The sequence below is a fragment of the Pongo pygmaeus genome, chromosome X, assembly GCF_028885625.2.
Source record: "Pongo pygmaeus isolate AG05252 chromosome X, NHGRI_mPonPyg2-v2.0_pri, whole genome shotgun sequence".
Taxonomy (NCBI): Eukaryota; Metazoa; Chordata; class Mammalia; order Primates; family Hominidae; genus Pongo; species Pongo pygmaeus.
In genome coordinates, this window is record NC_072396.2 from 46,695,123 (window position 1) to 46,716,305 (window position 21,183).

Below are 21,183 nucleotides of genomic sequence, written 5' to 3' on the forward strand. Positions count from 1 at the left end.
CAGATGTACTGGCTTATAGGCTGAAAGCTTGAAAAGAGATTTGGACAGCTTGACTGAAAATCAGCCACAGTTTTTAAGAAAAGTCAACACACTCTGCAATTTATTTTCCTTTGGATGTGGCTTTTATGAGCATTCCATTAAGTGGAAAAGATTCAGTCTAGATTATTAAATCTCAATTAGACTGAAGGCTTAGAGAACAGGTTATTTTGACATCAAAATTTATTAATTTACTTATGATTAAAAACATCCCATTCTCTTTCAACCCTTGTTATTAAAAAATAACAACACTCTAGCATATTCTGTCTTAATAAGAATAGTGTAGCAAATAGTCTGAATCTGTGTTAATTACTTAACCTCTCTGTGCCTCAGTTCCCTTGTTTTTTTTAAAAAGGAAGAATAATAGTAACTCAAAAGATTGTTGAAGATTAAATTAGTTAATATATGAAAGTACGTAGAACACTTTTTGGCACATAGTAAGCACAAGATAAGTGTTAGCTATTTTATTATTGTTTTTGTTATTAATTATTGTTATTTGTAAAGAAATTATATCACTAGGCAACTTTTCTTTTGGTACAGACCTATAGCTAAAGATGTAACTGGAAGAACTATGGAAATCAGGTTGATGCAAGGAAAACCCGACTATTCCCTAGGAGTGAGAAAAGGATCTTTTTTGTTCACCTCTAAATCTTCATAATCTTGCGTCGTGCCTGGTCTGGCACACGATCGTGTGCTCAATAAACCATTGAATAAATGATGGTTCCTAAAAGTGGATGCTTGTTCCTTTTCTTGTCTTCTGAACCTCTGCTTAGAGCTTGAGTGTGGCAAGAGGGATCTTTAATGATTATCATTAATTAGATTCTGTGTCACTGAGTGTGACTATTTTCTTTCTTTTTTTTTGATATAGCAACAACACTTATTATTTTTTGTCTCCCCCCAGCTTTATTAAGGTGTACTTGACAAATAAAAATAGTATCTATTGACAATGTACAACATGATGTTTTGATAGATGTATACATTGTGAACTGACTAAATCAAGCTAATTAATGTATCTGTCACCTCACATACTCATCATTTTTCATTTCTTATTTCTTGTTAGAGGAACTCGATGGAAGTAAAGAGGAGATAAGTGGAACCAGAAACCAAGAAAGAGGTGAAACAGCTCACTGCAAACTTTGTAGTCTAAAGACTTTTGATTTATCTTTGAAGTGTATTTAAGCGATAAAAAGAAAACATCTCCACTAACCAGAGTGTGATTACAGGGACTAAATGTATAAAAGACAATAATCCCCTGCCTCCTCTACCTCTCCTTTCTGGGAAAGAGTGTAGGCGTGTAATTGCAACACTCAAATATCATCCAGCTTAATGTTTTGCTGTGCTGCAGAGCCCAGGCTCAGTTCTTGGTACAATCTCATTGAACTAAATATCAAACTTGATTACAAGATTGAATCACCGGATGTTAAGTACATGAACTTTATTACTTAGTCCACCAAATATGGACATTTTCTATAAGCTTGTTTTTCTAAAGAGTTAGTTTGTATCAAATTAGAGATACCATGGAAATGAAGAGCTATGAGTAATAAATCCCTAAAGCCTTTGACAGGAGTAGGAGTTTCCAGTCTGTTCATCTGCCATGCTCCAGATCAGGAATATATGCATTCTGTTTTGTTTTCCCCAGTGCACCACTTGGGGAGATACTTCTGCAGTGTTTATTTAGAAAGCCTCAGGCTAGATTCAAACTAAGAAAAAGAAAATTACTGCTGTGTCCTAACTCACAGTGAAGCTGCCTTCTTCTCCTTCCCCCTTTTAGTCCCACCTTGATCCATATGTACAGATCTTTGTTGAATGTCTTGAGATGTGGGCAGGAGAAGGGGAGATTGTTGGTAAAAATAAAGGACTCTACCAACCATTCTTTTCAAAGCAGATGGCTTGCAAGGAACCGAACATAAACTTGCATGTCCAAAAACATTATTCTAGAAATTGCCTTTTGAAACTTAGATATCTAAATGAAAATAATAAAACAAAAATTAAGGCAGGAAAAAATATATTTCCTCATCTCCTGATTCAAGAAACCATGAGACATGAAGTATGATTTACTCTAATGGAGTGGGTTATCAGCACGATGAAGAAACTTATGCATCAGTTGGCTTTTGCAATGTAAAAAAAAAAACAACACCTCAAAACATAGTGCTTTAAAACAACCGATTATTTCACTCTTGATTCTATAGGTTGATGCAACAGTTCTTCTGGTCTGGGCAGGCTCTACTAATCTCTGCTGGCAGGTTGGCTGGAGGCTGGATGATCTAGGACAGACTTACTCACATAGTTGGTGTTTGGCAGGGCAACAATGATGACTCATGATTCAGCAGGCTGGCCCTGGGTTGATCCCAGGGTTCTAAGAGTGTGAGGGAAGAAGCTGCAAACCTTCTTAAGGCTTAGGCTAACAATTATACATCACTTCCATAATATTATGGTCAAAACAAGTCACAAGATTCAAACAATGGGTAAGTAGATTCTATTTCTTGAAGGTAAAAGCTACAGACGATTGTGGCTATTTTTGCTGTCTCCAAGAGGAGGTGTACATGCAATACATGGCACTTTAATCACAATTGCACTAAACAAACCCACTGCAGGAGACAGAGGTGTGATGGTGGCAAGAGTGCTGGAAGCTGGACTCTAAAGACCAAGGTCCTAGAGAAGATCCTACCATCAATTACTTCCTGACCTTAAATCAGTCCACTCTCCCTCTCTGTGTCTCAATTAAATCATTTCTAAAACAAAGGATTGGGTAAGATCATCTCTAAAGTTTCTTCCAGATTTCTAAGGACTAAGAATTTAACACACTCTCAGTCTTCAAAGGCAAGATTTCCTAGTTCTAAGGATTTCAAGGAGATGGTTCAAAATTCTAAAGTTTTTTTCTTTATATTATGACTCTAATTTGGGGGAAAAATCACATGCTATGATTACAACCATGTACAAAGTATACTTATGCAAGAAAATATTTTAAAAATAATGGTATTGTGGTAGGATTTGGAGCATTAAAAATTCTTTTAAAAAACTAAAAAAATTTGTTATTATCTTGACTTTTCAATAAGATGGAGTAAGTACTTTCCATTCACTCTTCCTAAGAAGAAAATTGTTGGTAGAACAACAGGACCACAATTCTCACAACTCCCAGGAGTGACAGGGAATTAATTGCTTGTTTGACCTTTTTTCCATTCCCCAGTAGGCAGCAAAGAGATTGGTGAGAGGGATCCTTGCCCCCATCCCCTTCTCTCCCTGTTACATGCCCTGCCCAGACTCCCCACCAAGAGCATCACAGTTCTTGCTCAGAGGTGTACACTTAAACCTTGAATTGGAAGTTATTTTCTCTCAAATTGATAAAACTTTCAGGACAGATGCTCTGAGAAGTAAAGAAAAGAGGCAAAATCAAGTATTCGGTTAAGATTTTTCATTTCTATTTTAGCCAGGCAATGGTCATCAGAATCATCTTGATTCTTTTCAGGCTTATTTTACTTGACCTCACAGGTGAGTTTGACCTTTTTGATCACCCCCTTTTTCTTGATGGTCCTGTCTCCCTTAGTTTCTGAAACATCACTCTAACTTCTCCTTCACAGCCGTCTTTTTCATGACGATTCACTCAAATACTGGTGATAGCTAACCTTTGTTTCTGGTCTCTGATCATCCTACATCGACCCTGAGTGAACTCACTCTCTCCCATAATTTCAGTGACTATTTTCGTTGACGCCTAGTTATATGTCTTTATCACAGACTTCTCTCCTGAACTTCAGACTGCATCCTGGGCAGCTCTACCACAACATCCCACATGTACCTTAAACTCAACACTTTCCCAAACTTCTATGTGCTCAGCTTAGTGAATTACTATCCACCTAGTCACCCAAGATAGAAAATGGGGAAGCCACTTTCTCTCTCTTACTCTGCATTCAGAAAACCAGGCCTATTTTCTTTCAGAACTGCTCCCTGCCAATCCTCTGCTCTACTCAAAAGTATTTAACCCCTTGCAGGCTGCATCCTTCAGTTTCTTGTATCAGCTTGTGGCTAGGTTTATCCAATGAGAAACCCTGCTGCTAGAGACTAGCAAGACTCAAGCATGTGGACTTTTTTTTTTTTTAACCAAGAATGTTCTGCCACTCTGCTACTGAGTGCCCAGCCCACCAAATCAGAGGTCAGCATTAAGCTCTTAACTTGGCACCATTCTCTTGGGGAACAAACCAGTCACTTGGTAACAAGTTGATTACATTTGACCCTTTCCTGTCATGGAGGAGCCACCATTTGTTGTTACTATTATGGATATGGATATGCCTTCTCAAAACCACCATTTATGGACTTATAGAGTGCCTAATTCACCATCATGTTATCACACATAACAATGCTTCTGTCCAAAGGACATATTTTATTACAAGGAAAGTACAGTAGTAAACCATGCCATGAAAATTTGCTGATCTTAGCATGCACCCCGTTACTCAGGAGCTGCTGGCCTGATTAAATGGAGAAATGGCTTATGGTATCATCTGGGAGGTCACATTCTGTGGAGCTTGTATACATCCCCCAGGATGTAGCATATGCTTTGAACCAGTGATGAATATATGGTATGTCTCTCCCTTATGTAGAATGCATGGGTCCAGGAATTAAGGGGCAGGAATGGGAATGGCTTTTCTTACTATTATATCTAATAATCCACTTGCAGAATTTTCACTTCCTGTCCACAACGTTCAGCTCTACTAGTCTAGAAGTCTTTGTTCCCAAGGAATAAATTTTTTTCCACCCAGCCTCATTATAAACTAGAAGTTGAGGCTCTCACCTGGCATTTGGAGCTCCTCATACCACTGAACCAACAAGCAAAGGAAGCGTGAATTACATTGGTTGAAGTGATTGGTCATGATTAATAAAGGGAAATTGGTTTGCTGCTACACAATAAGAGCATAAAGACTATGGCTGAAACCCGGGAGATATATGGGTGTATCTTTTAGTACTTCCATGTCTGATAGTCAAAGTCAATTAAAATCTACAGCAACCCAATTAAGTACAGGACCACCGAAGATTCAGACTTTGTAGGAATAAAGGGTTGGATTACCCCACTGAGTAAAGAACGGCAACCAACATGCTGGTTACAAGGGCAAGAAGAAACAAAACATGTGGTGGAAGAAGAAAGTTGTATGTATATACTATGGTCACATGACCAGTTATAGAACAAGAATTGTAACTACCAGGCATATTTTATTATGTGTGTGTTAATCAACAACCTTCTTCCTACTATTTTGTATAAAGAGTGTTAGTAATAAGCACTTGGTAGTTTAATTTGTAAGTCACCAGACTACAGGGAGCCACACTTGCTATTTATAGGAGGAATTCCATAATGCCTGGAGATCTTGGACTTGAGGTAGAAAAATGACAAATCAGACTTCGTTCCTCCTCTTGTTGGAGAGAGGTGGTGAGTTGTGTCATGGATAGTTGTCTCATGTCTGGCAGAGACGTGAATTTGTTAGATATGGATATGAGGTAAGAATGAATGCTGAGTAGTGAAATAGATGGACTATGTCAGTGTTGGGCGAGTTTGCCATCAGATTGATTTCATGCCCTTCTCCAGCTCTACTCTGTGTCTTAGGGGCTACATTTCCATTTCCCAGGCTCTCAAGTCATCTGACCTCAACTGGACTTGGCATTGGTAGGAGACTGGAGCACTAGAAGGAGAAAGAACCTAGGGTGCTTTCACCCTTTCTCTCTGATGTCGGCAGATTTTCCAGTTGGGGCTACATCTGTGGCTTTAGCTCTTGCCAGGAAAGCTACTGTACTTCCAGCTTCCTCTGGGCAACCCTGGCTTCAGTAGAATGGCTGAAGCCCTTGTTTTATCAGTTGAAGGCTGGTGGAAGCTTCTTACTATTGCCAATCTCTGGAGTCCTTCACTGAGCTCTGTTTCACTCCCAGCTCCTCTCTCACTTGTATAACCAACTCTCCGCATTAAATCTCCCTACAGATACAATCAAATCTCTGTTCTTTAACACATCTTAAGGCTGTTCCCTCCTGCCCACCTCTTACAGCAACTGCCTTACACATATCAGGCTCTCATTACCTTTTACCTGGGCTACTGGTCACACTTTTCAAACTCCATGCTACCATTCCTCCTCCTGCTAAATAACATATGTAGGCTCTATATTTAGTGTTCCTTTTCCTGTACTTCAAGCAAGAATACATTTTAGAAATGTAGGTTCATAAATACAATTGGTCCTTGAACAACATGGGGGTTGGGACAGTGACCCCCTGCACAGTTGAAAATCCAGATATAAGTTTTGACTCGCCCAGAACATAGCTACTAATAGTCTACTGTTGACTGGAAGCATTACTGATAACACAGTTGATTAACACACACTTTGTGTTATATGATTGTACACTGTATTCTTACATTAAAGTAAGCTAGAGAAAGAAAAATGTTATTAAGAAAATCATAATAAAGAGAAAACATATTTACTGTCCATTAAGTGAAAGTGGATCATCATAAAAGTCTTCATCTTCATTGTCTTCATGTTGAGTAGGCTGAGGAGGAGGAAGAGGAAGAGGAGGAGTTCGTCTTGCTATCTCAGGGATGGCAGAGGTGGAAAAATCCACATGTAAGTAGACCTGTGCAGCTCAAATCCATGCTGTTAAGGCTCAATTGTCATCTTGTTTTAAAAACTAAACCGTTTAACAGCATGACCTAGTGAATTATGTCTTCTACTCAGTAGAGAAGGTGTCTTTAAAAACTGTGAAACCAGGAAAGAACACAGACCTACATAGTGGTAAAAGTGACATTGGAAGTTCAAAATTCTTTCTTATCCATCTTTGCTGAAATGGAGGTATTACTAGAATCAATTTGTCTCCCTGGCCTCAATCTTTCTTTTTCTATACTGCTCCAAAACATTGTTACAATGATGGTCAGATCAAATACTTTATTTTAGCTTTTATTTTTAAAAATATTCTTTCTATTTTTAATTTTTGTGGCTACATAGTATGTGTATATACTTATGGGGTACATTAGATGTTTTGATACAGGCACACAATGCATAATAATCATATCATGGAAAATGGGATACCCATCTCCTCAAGAACTTATCCTTTGTGTTACAAACAATCCAATTATACTCTTCTAGTTATATTAAAATGTACAAGTAAATTATTATTGATTATAGTCACCCTGCTGTGCTGTAAAATGCTAGGCTTTATTCATTCATTCATTCTATTTTTCTGCACTCATTAACCCACCTCTCCCCAAACACTCCCACTACTCTTCCCAGCCTCTGGTAACCATCCTTCTACTCTCTACCTCCATGGGTTCAATTGTTTTGATTTTTACCTCCCATAAATAAGTGAGAATATGCAATGTTTGTCTTTCTGTACCTGGCTTATTTCACTTAACATAATGACCTCCAATTCCATCCATATTGTTGCAAATGACTGGATCTCATTATTTTTTATGGCTGAATAGTACTCCATTGTATTTCTTTTTCAATTCATCTGTTGATGGACACTTAGGTTGCTTCCAAATCTTGGCTATCGTGAACAGAGCTGCAACAAACATGGGAGTGCAGATATCTCTTCAACATACTGATTTCCTTTCTTTTGGAAAGATACTCAGCAGTGAGATTGCTGGATTATATGGTAGCTCAATTTTTAGTTTTTTTGTGGAACCTCCAAACTGTTCTCCATGGTGGTTGTGCTAGTTTACATTCCTACCAACAGTGTATGACTGTTCCCTTTTTCCACATTCTTGCCAGCATTTGATGCCTGTCTTTTGGATATGAGTCATTTTAAATAAGGTGAGATAACATCTCATTGTAGTTTTGATTTGCATTACTCTGATGATCAGTGATGTTGAGCACCTTTTCATATGCCTGTTTGCCATCTTTTCAGAAATATCTGTTCAAATATTTTCCCCACTTTTTGATCGGATTATTAGATTTTTTCCTATAGAGATTTTTTGAGCTGTTGATATATTCTGGTTATTAATCCTTTGTCAGATGGGTAGTTTGCAAATATTTTCTTTCATTCTGTAGGTTGACTCATCACTTTGTTGATTGTTTCCTTTTATGTGCAGAAGCTTTTTAATTTGTTATCTCATTTGTCCATTTTTGCTTTGGTTGCCTGTGCTTGTGGGGCATTGCTCAATAAATCTTTGCCCAGACCAATGTTCTCGGGAGTTCCCCCAATGTTTTCTTATAGTAGTTTCATAGTTTGAGGTCTTCGATTTAAGTCTTTAATCCATTGATTTCATTTTTGCCTATGGCTAGAGATGGGGACTGGTTTCATTCTTCTGTATATGGAGGTCCAATTTTCCCAGCATCATGTATGGATTATTGATTATTAATGTCATAAACGAGTTCACTGTAGGTGTATGGATTTGTTTCTGCATTCTCTATTCTGCTACATTGGTTTATGTGTCTGTTTCTAGGCCAGTACCATGCTGTTTGGGTTATTATAGCTCTGTAGTATAATTTGAAGTCAGGTAATGTGATTCCTCCAGTTTTGTTCTTTCTGCTTAGGATAACTTTGGCTATACTGAGCCTTTGTAGATCCATATAAATTTCAGGATTGTTTTTTCTAGCTCTGTGAAGAATGTCTTTGGTATTTTGATAGAGATTGCATTGAATATGTAGATTGTTTTGGGTAGTATGGATTTTTTAACAATATTGATTCTTCTAATCCATGAACATGGAATGTCTTTCAATTTTTTGGTACTCTTTTCAATTGCTTTCATCAGTGTTTTATAGTTTTCATTATAGAGATCTTTCACTTCTGTGGTTAATTCTTAGGTATTTAATTTTATGTATGGCTTTTGTAAATGAGACTATTTCTTAAATTTCTTTTTTAGATTGCTCACTGTTGGCATACAGAAATGCTGCTGATTTTTGTATGTTGATTTTGTATCCTGCAACTTTACTGAATTTATCAGTTTGAATAGATTTTTGGTAGAGTCTTCAGATTTTTCCAAATATAAGATCCTATCATCTGCAAACAAGAATAATTTGACTTCTCCCTTTCCAATTTGGATGCCCTTTATTTCTTTCTCATGTCTAATTGCTGTAGCTAGGACTTCCAGCACTATGTTGAATAACAGTGGTGAAAGTGGGCATCCTTGTCATGTTCCAGATATTAGAGGAAAGGCTTTCAGTTTTTTCCCATTCAATATGATGCTAGCCATGGGTCTGTTTTATATGGCTTTTATTATGTTGAGGTATGTTTGTTTTTTACCTAGTTTTTTTGAGGGTTTTTTAATCATGAAGAGATGTTGAATTTTATCAAATGCTTTTTTAGTGTCAATTGAAATAATCATATGATTTTTGTTCTTCATTCTGTTGATATGATTTGCCTATGTTGAACCATCATTGATTGATTTGCCTATTTTGAACCATCCTTGCATCCCAGGGATAAATCCCACTTGGTCATGATGAATGATCTTTCTAATATATTGTTGAATTCAGTTTGCTAATATTTTGTTGAGGTGTTTTGCATCAATGTTCATCAGAGATATTGGCCTGTTGTTTTCTTTTTTTTGATGTACCTTTGTCTGGTTTTGATATCAGGGTGATACTGGCCTCATAGAATAAGTTTGGGTATTTCCTCCTCTATTTTTTTGGAATAGTTTGAATAGGATTGGTACCAGTTCTTCTTTAAATGTTTGGTAATGTCTCTTTTTTCATTTCTCATTTTATATATTTGGATCTTCTCTCTTTTGTTCTTAGTTTGAATAAAGATTTGTCAATTTTGTTTAACCTTTCAAAAACAAGCTTTTGTATTGTTTTCTTTATTTCAAGTTCATTAATTTCTGTCTGGTTTTTATTATTTCTTTTCTCCTACTAATTTTGAGTTTGGTTTGCTCTTGTTTTTCTAGTTCTTTGGGATGTGTCATCAGATTTTTCATTGAAATTTTTTCCTTTTTTTCCGATGTGGGGACTTATAGCTGTAAACTTCTGTCTTAGTACTGCTTTTGCTGTATCCCATAAGTTTAGGTATGCTGTGTTTCTATTATCATTAGTTTAAAATTTTTTCAAATTCCTTCTTAATTTCTTCATTGACCCACTGCTCATTCAGGAGCATATTTTTTAATTTCCATAAATTTTTATAGTTTCCAAAATTTCTGTTGTTATTAATGCCTAGTTTTATTTCCTTGTAGTCAGAGAAAATGCTTGGTATTATTTCAATTTTTTTTAATGCTTTAAGACTTGTTTTGTGACATAACATATGATCTGTTCTTGAGAATCATCCATGTGCTGAGGAAAAGAATATGCTTTCTGCAGCCATTGCATGAAATGTTCTGTAAACATTTATTAGATCCATTTAATCTATAGTGCAGATTAAGTCTGATGCTTCTTTGTTGATTTTCTGTCCAATGTTAAGATCTGTTGAATGCTGAAGGTGGGGTGTTGAATTCTCTAGCTACTATTGTATTGGGGCCTATCTCTCTCTTTAGCTCTAATAATATTTTCTTTATATATCTGGGTGCTCCAGTGTTGGGTGCATATATATTTAAAATTGTTATATCCCCTTGCTGAATTGACCCATTTATCATTATATAATGACCTTCTTTTTCTCTTGTAATAGTTTTTGTCACAAAATCTATTTTGTCTGAGGTAAGTATAGCTATTCCTTCTCCTTTTTTGGTTTCCATTGGCATGGAATATCTTTTGCAATTCCTGTATTTTCAGTCCATGTGTGTCTTTATAGGTGAAGTGTGTTTCTTTCAGGCAACAGATCAATAGGTCTTGTTTTTTTCATCCATTCAACCACTCCATGTCTTTTGATTGAGGAGTTTAGTCCACTTACATTCAGTTTTACTAGTAGCAAGTAAAGACTTACTCCTGCCATTTTGTTATTTGCTTTCTGGTTGTTTTTGGTATTTTCTTCCTTCTTTCTTTCCTTCTTGTTTTCCTTTTAGCGAAGGTGGTTTTCTCTGATGATATGATTTAGTTTCTTGTTTTTTTAATTTTCCATGTATTCATTTTATGATTCTTGAATTCCTCGAATCAGGGTCCCCAAGAGTCTGCTTGGTGACCAAACTTGTACCTAAGGTGCAAGACAGAGTCCCCTTTTCCCTCCGCTTTTCTGAAGCAGTAGGAATCTTGACCCATAGCCACCACAGCTGGGAATGTGCTGAGTCTCACCTGCCTGCAAGTCTGAGTCTCACCCAAAGCCCTTAACATAGAACTTTGGTGTCACTGCTATTTATTCAGGGCCCAAGAGCTCTTCTGTTAACAGGTGATGAATCCTGCCAGGACTGGGTCCTTCCCTTCAAGGAAGCAGGTTCCCTTCTGGCCCAGGGTGCATCTAGAAATGTTATCCAGGAGCTGGGGCCTGGAAAGTGGCCTCATGACTCTGACTGGTGCCTTATCCTGCTGTGGCTAAGCTGGTATCCAACATACAAGACAAAGTCCTTCCCTGTCTCCCCTCTCCTCTCCTCAAGTGGAAGGAAGGGGTCTCTTTTGTAGCTATGAGCCATGCAGCCTGGGGTTAGGAGAGAGGTGATGCCAACACTTTCTTTGCTGCCCTTTCTGGTGTCTCAGTACGTCATCTTCTCTCCCTGCCCACCCCACCCCCCACCACCCATCCATTGTCTCTGGGCCCAGTTCATCCCTAGGACTCACTTCGATGTAGCAGTCTTTGTGGTCTAGACTATCTTTCAAGTTTATTTGGGGCCCCAGAACACTTTAGCCCACAGTGGCAAGTTTTGCCAGAACTCAAGTTCCCGTCACTGGGATCAGCAATTCCCCTCTGGCTATGGCTGGTTTAAATGTTCCCTTTGTGGGTGGGCATCAGCTGAGTTTAGTCAGGTTTTGGTTTCTGCTGTAACAAGGGCAGCACTGAGTTCAATACCTCACAATTGGTGGCTGGCCCTCTCCCCAGGGCACAGAACCATTCTACCCACCACACCACTGCTGCTGGGGAATGGGAGAGGGGTGGCACTAGTGATTCAAGACTGTTTTTCCTACCTCTTTGGCACCTCTTTCAGTGACATGAAGTGAAACTCAGGTACTGCGAGTGTTCACATGACTTTTGATTCTTACGAAGGTGCTTTATTTGTGTAGATAGCTGTTAAATTGGTGTCCCTGTGGGGAGATCAGTGGAGACTTCTATTCAGCCATCTTGTTCCGGTCTTCCAAATAGTTTATTTTTCTCACAGTACCATCTTTGGATGCTCATTATGAATATTTTTGAGTACCCAGCATAATACGAAGGAAAAAACCCATCATCTATAATTCCACAACTCCAAAATAATCATTGTTAGCAGATCACCAAATTGGATCCAACTGTAAATCTTACTTTTTAATTGAATTGTTATTGAAATATTAATTGATTCATATGCAGTTGTAAGAAAAAATACAACAATCTTTGTGTACTTTATTCAGTCTCATCCAGTGGTAATATTTTGCAAAACAAAGTATAATAACACAAGCAGGATATTGACATTGATACAATGTGGTAAACTGATTCAATTTTCTCCACTTCTGGTACCCATTTGTGTGTGTGTGTGTGTGTTTCTCTGTATTAGAAACATGAATTAATATTAGTATTACATTCTATACAATTATATCATCTATGTAGTTTCATGTATCCACCACCACTGTCAAGATACAGAACAATTCCAACACTATAAGTATCTCTCATGTTATCCTTTTATAACCACACTCACTTTCCTCCTCTCCTTCAATATCTCCAGCCTCTGGTAATTGCTAATCTGTTCTTCATTTCTAAAATGTTGTCATTTCAAAAAGGTATATAAATGGATTTATATAATTTGTAACCTTTTGAGATTAACCTTTTTTACTCAGCATAATTTCCTGGAGATTCATTAGTGTAGTTATATGTATCAATAGTTCTTTACTTTTTATTGCTGAGTAGTAGTCCATTCACCTGTTGAAAGACATATGGGCTGGTTCCAGTTTTGGGCTATTATGAATAAAGCTGCTATTTATGAATAAAGCTGCTATGAACATTTGTATACAGGTTTTTGCATGAATATAAGTTGTCATTTATTTAGGTAATATGGTAACTGCATGTATTTTTTTTTAAGAAACTGCCAAACTATTTTCAGAAGGATTGTACCATCTGATATTTCCACCAGCAATGTATGCATGAACCTGTTTCTCTGCATTCTTATCAGCAGTTGGTGTTGTCACTATTTCATATTTTTGCCATTTTGATAGGTAGATAGGAATATCTCATTATGGTTTTAATTTACATTTCTTTAATGGCTATTGATGTTTAATGGCATTTTGTTTGCTCATTAGCCATCTGGATATCCTCTTTGGTGAAATGTCTGTTCATATCTTTTGCCCAGTTGTTAAGTGTTGTTTTTACTTTTTTACTGTTGAGTGTTGTGATTTCTTTATATATTTGAGATGCAACCCCTGTATTGCATATGTGGCTTGCACATATTTTCTCCCAGCCCATAGCTTGTTTTATCCTCTTAAAGGGTCTTTCACAAAGCAAGTTTTAAAGTGTTATTTTTACTATTATACTTTAAGTTCTAGGACATGTGCACAACATGCAGGCTTGTTACATACGTATACATGTGCCATGTTGGTGTGCTGCACCCATTAACTCGTCATTTACATTAGGTATATCTCCTAATGCTATCCCTCCCCCCTCCCCCAACCCCACGACAGGCCCTGGTGTGTGATATTCCCCATCCTGTGTCCAGGTGTTCTCATTGTTCAATTCCCACCTATGAGTTAGAACATGTGGTGTTTGGTTTTTTGTCCTTGCAATAGTTTGCTCAGAATGATGGTTTCCAGTTTCATCCATGTCCCTACAAAGGACATGAACTCATCCTTTTTTATGGCTGCATAGTATTCCATGGTGTTTTTATGGTTTTAGGTCTAACATTTACGTCTTTAATCCATCTTGAATTAATTTTTGTATAAGGTGTAAGGAAGGGATCCAGTTTCAGCTTTCTACATATGGCTAACCAGTTTTCCCAGCACCATTTATTAAATAGAGAATCCTTTCCCCATTGCTTGTTTTTGTCAGGTTTGTCAAAGATCAGATGGTTGTAGATGTGTGGTATTATTTCTGAGGGCTCTGTTCTGTTCCATTGGTCTATATCTCTGCTTTGGTACCAGTACCCTGCTGTTTTGGTTACTGTAGCCTTGTAGTATAGTTTGAAGTCAGGTAGCGGTGATACCTCCAGCTTTGTTCTTTTGGCTTAGGATTGTCTTGGCAATGTGGGCTCTTTTTTGGTTCCATATGAACTTTAAAGTAGTTTTTTTCCAATTCTGTGAAGAAAATCATTGGTAGCTTGATGGAGATGGCATTGAATCTATAAATTACCTTGGGCAGTAGGGCCATTTTCATGATATTGATTCTTCCTATCAATGAACATGGAATGTTCTTTCATTTGTTTGTGTCCTCTTTTATTTTGTTGAGGAGTGGTTTGTAGTTCTCTTTGAAGAGGTCCTTCACATCCTTTGTAAGTCAGATTCCTAGGTATTTTATTCCCTTAGTAGCAATTGTGAATGGGAGTTCACTCATGATTTGGCTCTCTGTTTGTCTGTTTTTGGTGTATAGGAATGCTTGTGATTTTTGTACATTGATTTTCTATCCCGAGACTTTGCTGAAGTTGCTTATAAGCTTAAGGAGATTTTGGGCTGAGACGATGGGGTTTTCTAAATATACAATCATGTCATCTGCAAACAGGGATAACTTGACTTCCTCTTTTCCTAATTGAATATCCTTTATTTCTTTATCTTGCCTGATTGCCCTCGCCAGAGCTTCCAACACTATGTTGAATAGGAGTGGTGAGAGAGGGCATCCCTGTCTTGTGCCAGTTTTCAAAGGGAATGCTTCCAGTTTTTGCCCATTCAGTATGATATTGGCTGTGGGTTTGTCATAAATAGCTTTTATTATTTTGAGACATGTCCCATCAATACCTAATTTATTGAGAGTTTTTAGCATGAAGAGCTGTTGAATTTTGTCAAAGGCCTTTTCTGCATCTATTGAGATAATCATGTGGTTTTTGTCTTTGGTTCTGTTTGTGTGATGGATTATGTTTATTGATTTGCATATGTTGAACCAGCCTTGCATCCCAGGGATGAAGCTAACTTGATCATGGTGGAAAAGCTTTTGATGTGCTGCTGGATTCAGTTTGCCAGTATTTTATTGAGGATTTTTGCATCAATGTTCCTCAGGGATATTGGTCTAAAATTCTCTTTTTTTGTTGTGTCTCTGCCAGGCTTTGGTATCAGGATGATGCTGGCCTCATAAAATGAGTTAGGGTGGATTCCCTCTTTTTCTATTGATCGGAATAGTTTCAGAAGGAATGGTACTAGCTCCTCTTTGTACCTCTGGTAGAATTCGGCTGTGAATCCATCTGGTCATGGACTTTTTTTGGTTGGTAGGCTATTAATTATTGCCTCCATTTCAGAGCCTGTTATTGGTCTATTCAGGGATTCAACTTCTTCCTGGTTTAGTCTTGGGAGGGCATATGGGTCCAGGAATTATTTATCCATTTCTTCTAGATTATCTAGTTTATTTGTGTAGAGGTGTTTATAGTATTCTCTGATGGTAGTTTGTATTCCTGTGGGATCAGTGATGATATCCCCTTTATAATTTTTTGTTGCATCTATTTGATTCTTCTCTCTTTTCTTCTTTATCAGTCTTGCTAGCAGTCTATCAATTTTGCTGATCTTTCTAAAAAACCACCTCCTGGATTCATTGATTTTTTGAAGGGTTTTTTTTGTGTCTCTATCTCCTTCAGTTCTGCTCTGATCTTAGTTATCTCTTGCCTTCTGCTAGCTTTTGAATTTGTTTGCGCTTGCTTCTCTAATTCTTTTAATTGTGATGTTAGGGTGTCAATTTTAGATCTTTCCTGCTGTCTTTTGTGGGCATTTAGTGCTATAAATTTCCTTCTACACACTGCTTTGAGTGTGTCCCAGAGATTCTAGTATGTTGTGTCTTTGTTCTCGTTGGTTTCAAAGAACATCTTTATTTCTGCCTTCATTTCATTATGTACCCAGTAGTCATTCAGGAGCAGGTTGTTCAGTTTCCATGTAGTTGAGCTGTTTTGAGTGAGTTTCTTAACCCTGAGTTCTAATTTGATTGCACTGTGGTCTGAGAGACAGTTTGTTATAATTTCTGTTCTTTTACATTTGCTGAGGAGTGCTTTACTTCCAACTATGTGGTCAATTTTGGAATAAGCGTGATGTGGTCCGGAGAAGAATGTATATTCTGTTGATTTGGGGTGGAGAGCTCTGTAGATGTCTATTAGGTCCGCTTGGTGCAGAGCTGAGTTCAATTCCCGGATATCCTTGTTAACTTTCTGTCTTGTGGATCTGTCTAATGTTGACAGTGGGATGTTAAAGTCTCCCATTATTATTGTGTGGGAGTCTAAGTCTCTTTGTAGGTTTCTAAGGACTTGCTTTATGAATCTGGGTGCTCCTGTATTGGGTGCATATATATTTAGGATAGTTAGCTCTTCTTGTTGAATTGATCCCTTTACCATTATGTAATGGCCTTGTTTGTCTCTTTTGATCTTTGTTGGTTTAAAGTCTGTTTTATCAGAGACTAGGATTGCAACCCCTGTTTTTTTTGTCTGTTTGTTTTCCATTTTCTTGGTAGATCTTCCTCCATCCCTTTATTTTGAGCCTATGTGTGTCTCTGCACATGAGATGGGTTCCCTGAATACAGCACACTGATGGGTCTTGTCTCTTTATCCAATTTGCCAGTCTGTGTCTTCGAACTGGAGCATTTAGTCCATTTACATTTAAGGTTAATATTGTTATGTGTGAATTTAATCCTGTCATTATGATGTTAGCTAGTTGTTTTACTCATTAGTTGATGTAGTTTCTCCCTAGCATTGATGGTCTTTACAATTTGGCATGTTTTTGCAGTGTCTGGTACCGGTTATTCCTTTCCATGTTTAGTGCTTTCTTCAGGAGCTCTTGTAAGGCAGGCCTGGTGGTGACAAAATCTCTCAACATTTGCTTGTCTGTAAAGGATTATATTTCTCCTTCATTTATGAAGCTTAGTTTGGCTGGATATGAAATTCTGGGTTGAAAATTCTTCTCTTTAAGAATGTTGAATATTGGCCCCCACTCTCTTCTGGCTTGTAGAGTTTCTTCTGAGAGATCCACTGTTAATCTGATGGGCTTCCATTTGTGGGTAACCCAACCTTTCTCTCTCGCTGCCCTTAACATTTTTTCCTTCATTTCAACCTTGGTGAATCTGACAATTATGTGTCTTGGAGTTGCTCTTCTTGAGGAGTATCTTTGTGGCGTTCTCTGTGTTTCCTGAATTTGAATGTTGGCCTGCCTCACTAGGTTGGGGAAGTTCTCCTGGATAATAACATGCAGAGTGTTTCCAACTTGGTTCCATTCTCCCAGTCACTTTCAGGTATACCAATCAGACGTAGATTTGGTCTTTTCACATAGTCCCATATTTCTTGGAGGCTTTGTTCATTTCTTTTTACTCTTTTTCCTCTAAACTTCTCTTCTCACTTCAGTTCATTATTTGACCTTCAATCACTGATACCCCTTCTTCCAGTTGATCGAATCAGCTACTGAAGCTTGTGCATGCATCACGTAGTTCTCATGCCATGGTTTTCAGCTCCATTAAGTCATTTAAGGTCTTCTCTACACTGTCTATTCTAGTTAGCCATTCATCTAATCTTTTTTCAAGGTTTTTAGCTTCTTTGTGATGGGTTCAAACATCTTCCTTTAGCTCAGAGAAGTTGTTATTATCAATTATCTGAAGCCTTCTTCTCTCAACTCATCAAAGTCATTCTCCATCCAGCTTTGTTCCATTGCTGGCGAGGAGCTGCGTTCCTTTGGAGGAGAAGAGGCGCTCTGATTTTCAGAATTTTCAGCATTTCTACTCTGGTTTCTCCCCATGTTTGTGCTTTTATCTACATTTGGTCTTTGATGATGATGACATACAGATGGGGTTTTGGTGTGGATGTCCTTTCTGTTTGTTAGTTTTCCTTCTAACAGTCAGGACCCTAAGCTGCAGGTCTGTTGGAGTTTGCTGGAGGTCCACTCCTGACCCTGTTTGCTTCGGTATCACCAGCAGAGGCTGCAGAACAGCAAATATTGCAGAAAAGCATATGTTGCTGCCTGATCATTCATCTGGAAGCTTCGTCTCAGAGGGGCACCCGGCTGTATGAGGTGTCAATTGGCCCTTACTGGGAGGTGCCTCCCAGTTAGGCTACTCAGGGGTCAGGGACCCACTTGAGGAGGCAGTCTGTCCGTTCTCAGATCTCAAACTCCATGCTGAGAGAACCATTACTCTCTTCAAAGCTGTCAGACAGGGACTTTTTAAGTCTGCAGAAGTTTCTGCTGCCTTATGTTCAGCTATGCCCTGCCCCCAGAGGTGGAGTCTATAGAGGCAGGCAGGCCTCCTTGAGCTGCAGTGGGCTCCACCCAGTTTGAGCTTCCCAGCTGCTTTGTTTGCCTACTCAAGCCTCAGCAATGGCAGGCGCCCCTCCCCCAGCCTTGCTGCCACCTTGCAGTTTAATCTCAGACTGCTGTGCTAGCAGTGAGTGAGGCTCCGTGGGCGTGGGACCCTCCGAGCCAGGTGCGGGATATAATCTCCTGGTATGCCGTTTGCTAAGACCATTGGAAAAGTGCAGTATTAGGGTGGGAGTGACCCGATTTTCCAGGTGCCGTCTGTCATGGCTTCCCTTGGCTGAGAAAGGGAATTCCCTGACCCCTTGCACTTCCCAGGTGAGGTGATGCCTTGCCCTGCTTTGGCTCATGCTCCATGTGCTGTACCCACTGTCCTGCACCCACTGTCTGACAAGCCTCGGTGAGATGAACCCAGTACCTCAGTTGGAAATGCAGAAATCACCCATCTTCTGTGTCACTCACACTGGGAGCTGTAGACTGGAGCTGTTCCTATTCGGCCATCTTGGAACCTCCCCCAAAAGTTTTAAATTTTGATGAAGGCCAATTTATCAGTTTTTCCTTTTGTGGATTGTTCTTTTGGCATCAACATCTAAGAACTCTTTGCTAGGTCAGGTGTGGTGGCTCATGCCTGTAATCCCAGAACTTTGGGAGGCCTAGGCAGGTGGGAGTTCGAGACCAACCTGGCAACATGGCAAAACCCCATCTCTACTAAAAATACAAAAATTAGCCCGATGTGGTGGCACGTGCCTTTAATCCCAGCTACTTGGGAGGCTGAGGCACAAGAATTGCTTGAACCTGGGAGGCGGATGCTGCAGTGAGTGGAGATGGTGCCACTGCACTCCAGCCTGGGCAATGGAGTAAGACTCAGTCTCAAATAAAAAAGAACTGATTTCTAGCCCCAGATCCCCCAAATTTTCTCCTATTTTTCTCTAAAAGTTTTATAATTTTACATTTTACATTTAATTACTGATTTACTTTGAGTTAATTTTTGTATAAGGTGTGAGATTTAGGTTGAGGTTCATCTTTTTTGCCTGTGGATGTCCACCTACTCCAGCAACATTTGTTGAAAAGGCTCTCATTTCTCCATTGAATTACTTTTGCACCTTTGTCAAAAGTCAGCTGGGTGTATTTGTGTGGCTCTGTTTCTGGATTCTCTGCTCTGTTCTGCTGTTCTGTGTCTGTCCCTTTACCAATACCACAGTCTTGATTACTGTACAGCTAGATGATAAGTCTTAAAGTCAGGTAGACTGTTTTCTCCAACTTTATTCTTTTTTTTTTTGAAAATTTTAATCATTGCAGTTCATTTCCATTTCCATACACATTTTAGAATAATATTGTCTGTATCTAGAAAAAAATCTTGTGAGACTTTAATAGGAATGATATTAAATCTATATTTCAATTTGAGCAGAACTGACATTTAATTTTTTTTAGTTTTTGTGGGTACATAGAACCCACAAAATATCTCATGAGGTACGTGAGATATTTTGGTACAAGCATGCAATGAATAATAATCATATCATGGAAAATTGGGTATCTATGACCTCAAGCATTTATCCTTTATGTTACAAACAATACAATGATACTCTTAGTTATTTTTAAATGTACAATTAAATTATTATTGACTACAGTGTCTCTGTTGTGCTACCAAATACTAGGTCTTATTCATTCTTTTTTTTTTTTTTTTTTGGTATCCATTAACCATCCCCACCTCCCCCCACCGCCCCTCCCCACTACCCTTCCCAGCCTCTGGTAACCATCCTTCTATTAAAACTTGTATTTTTATTAAGTTTTCCAATACATGAACATGACGTGTCTCTCCATTTATATAGGTCTACTGCCATTTCTTTCATCAGCATTTTGTGTTTTTCAGCATACAAATCCTGTGTGTTTTGTTTGTTTGTTTGTTTTTTGAGGCAGAGTTTCACTCTTGTCGCCCAGGCTGAAGTGCAGTGGCGCAATCTTGGCTCACTGCAACCTCCACCTCAGGGGTTCAAGCGATTCTCCTGCCACAGCCTCCAGGTCGCTGGGATTACAAGCCCCCGCCACCATCTCTGGCTAATTTTTATATTTTTAGTAGAGACGGAGTTTCACTGTGTTGGCCAGGCTGGTCACGAACTCCTGACTTCAGGTGATCCTCCCACTTTGGCCTCCCAAAGTGATGGGATTGCAGGCATGAGCCACCACGCCCAGCCTCCTGTGTATTTTTTTTAGAGTCACATATAAGTACTTCATTTTTTTTAGAGCAATGATTAATGGTACAGGCATACCTCTGAGATATTGTGGGTTGAGTTCCAGACTACCACAATAAAGTAAATATCACAATAAAGCGAGTTAAACAAGGTTTTTGGCTTCCCAGTGCATACAAAAGTTATATGTACACTGTACTGTAGTCTAGTAAGTATGCAATAGCATTATTTCTAAAAAATGTTCACACCGTAATTTAATAATACTTTATTACTTAAAAATGCTAACAATCATCTGAGTCTTTAGTGAGTTATAATCTTTTTGCTGATGGAGAATCTTGCCTCAATGTTAATGGCCGCTGACTGGTCAGGGTGGTGGTTGCTAAACATTGGGGTGGCTGTGACAATTTCTTAAAATAAGACAACAATGAAGTTTGCCACATTGATTAATTCTTCCTTTCATGAAATATTTCTCTGTAGTATGTGATGCTGTTTGATAGCATTTTACCCAGAGTAGAGCTTTCAAAATTGAAGTCAATCCTTTCTCCATCCCTGCTCCTACTTTATCAACTAAGTTTATATAATATTTTAAATCTTTTATTATCAATTCAACA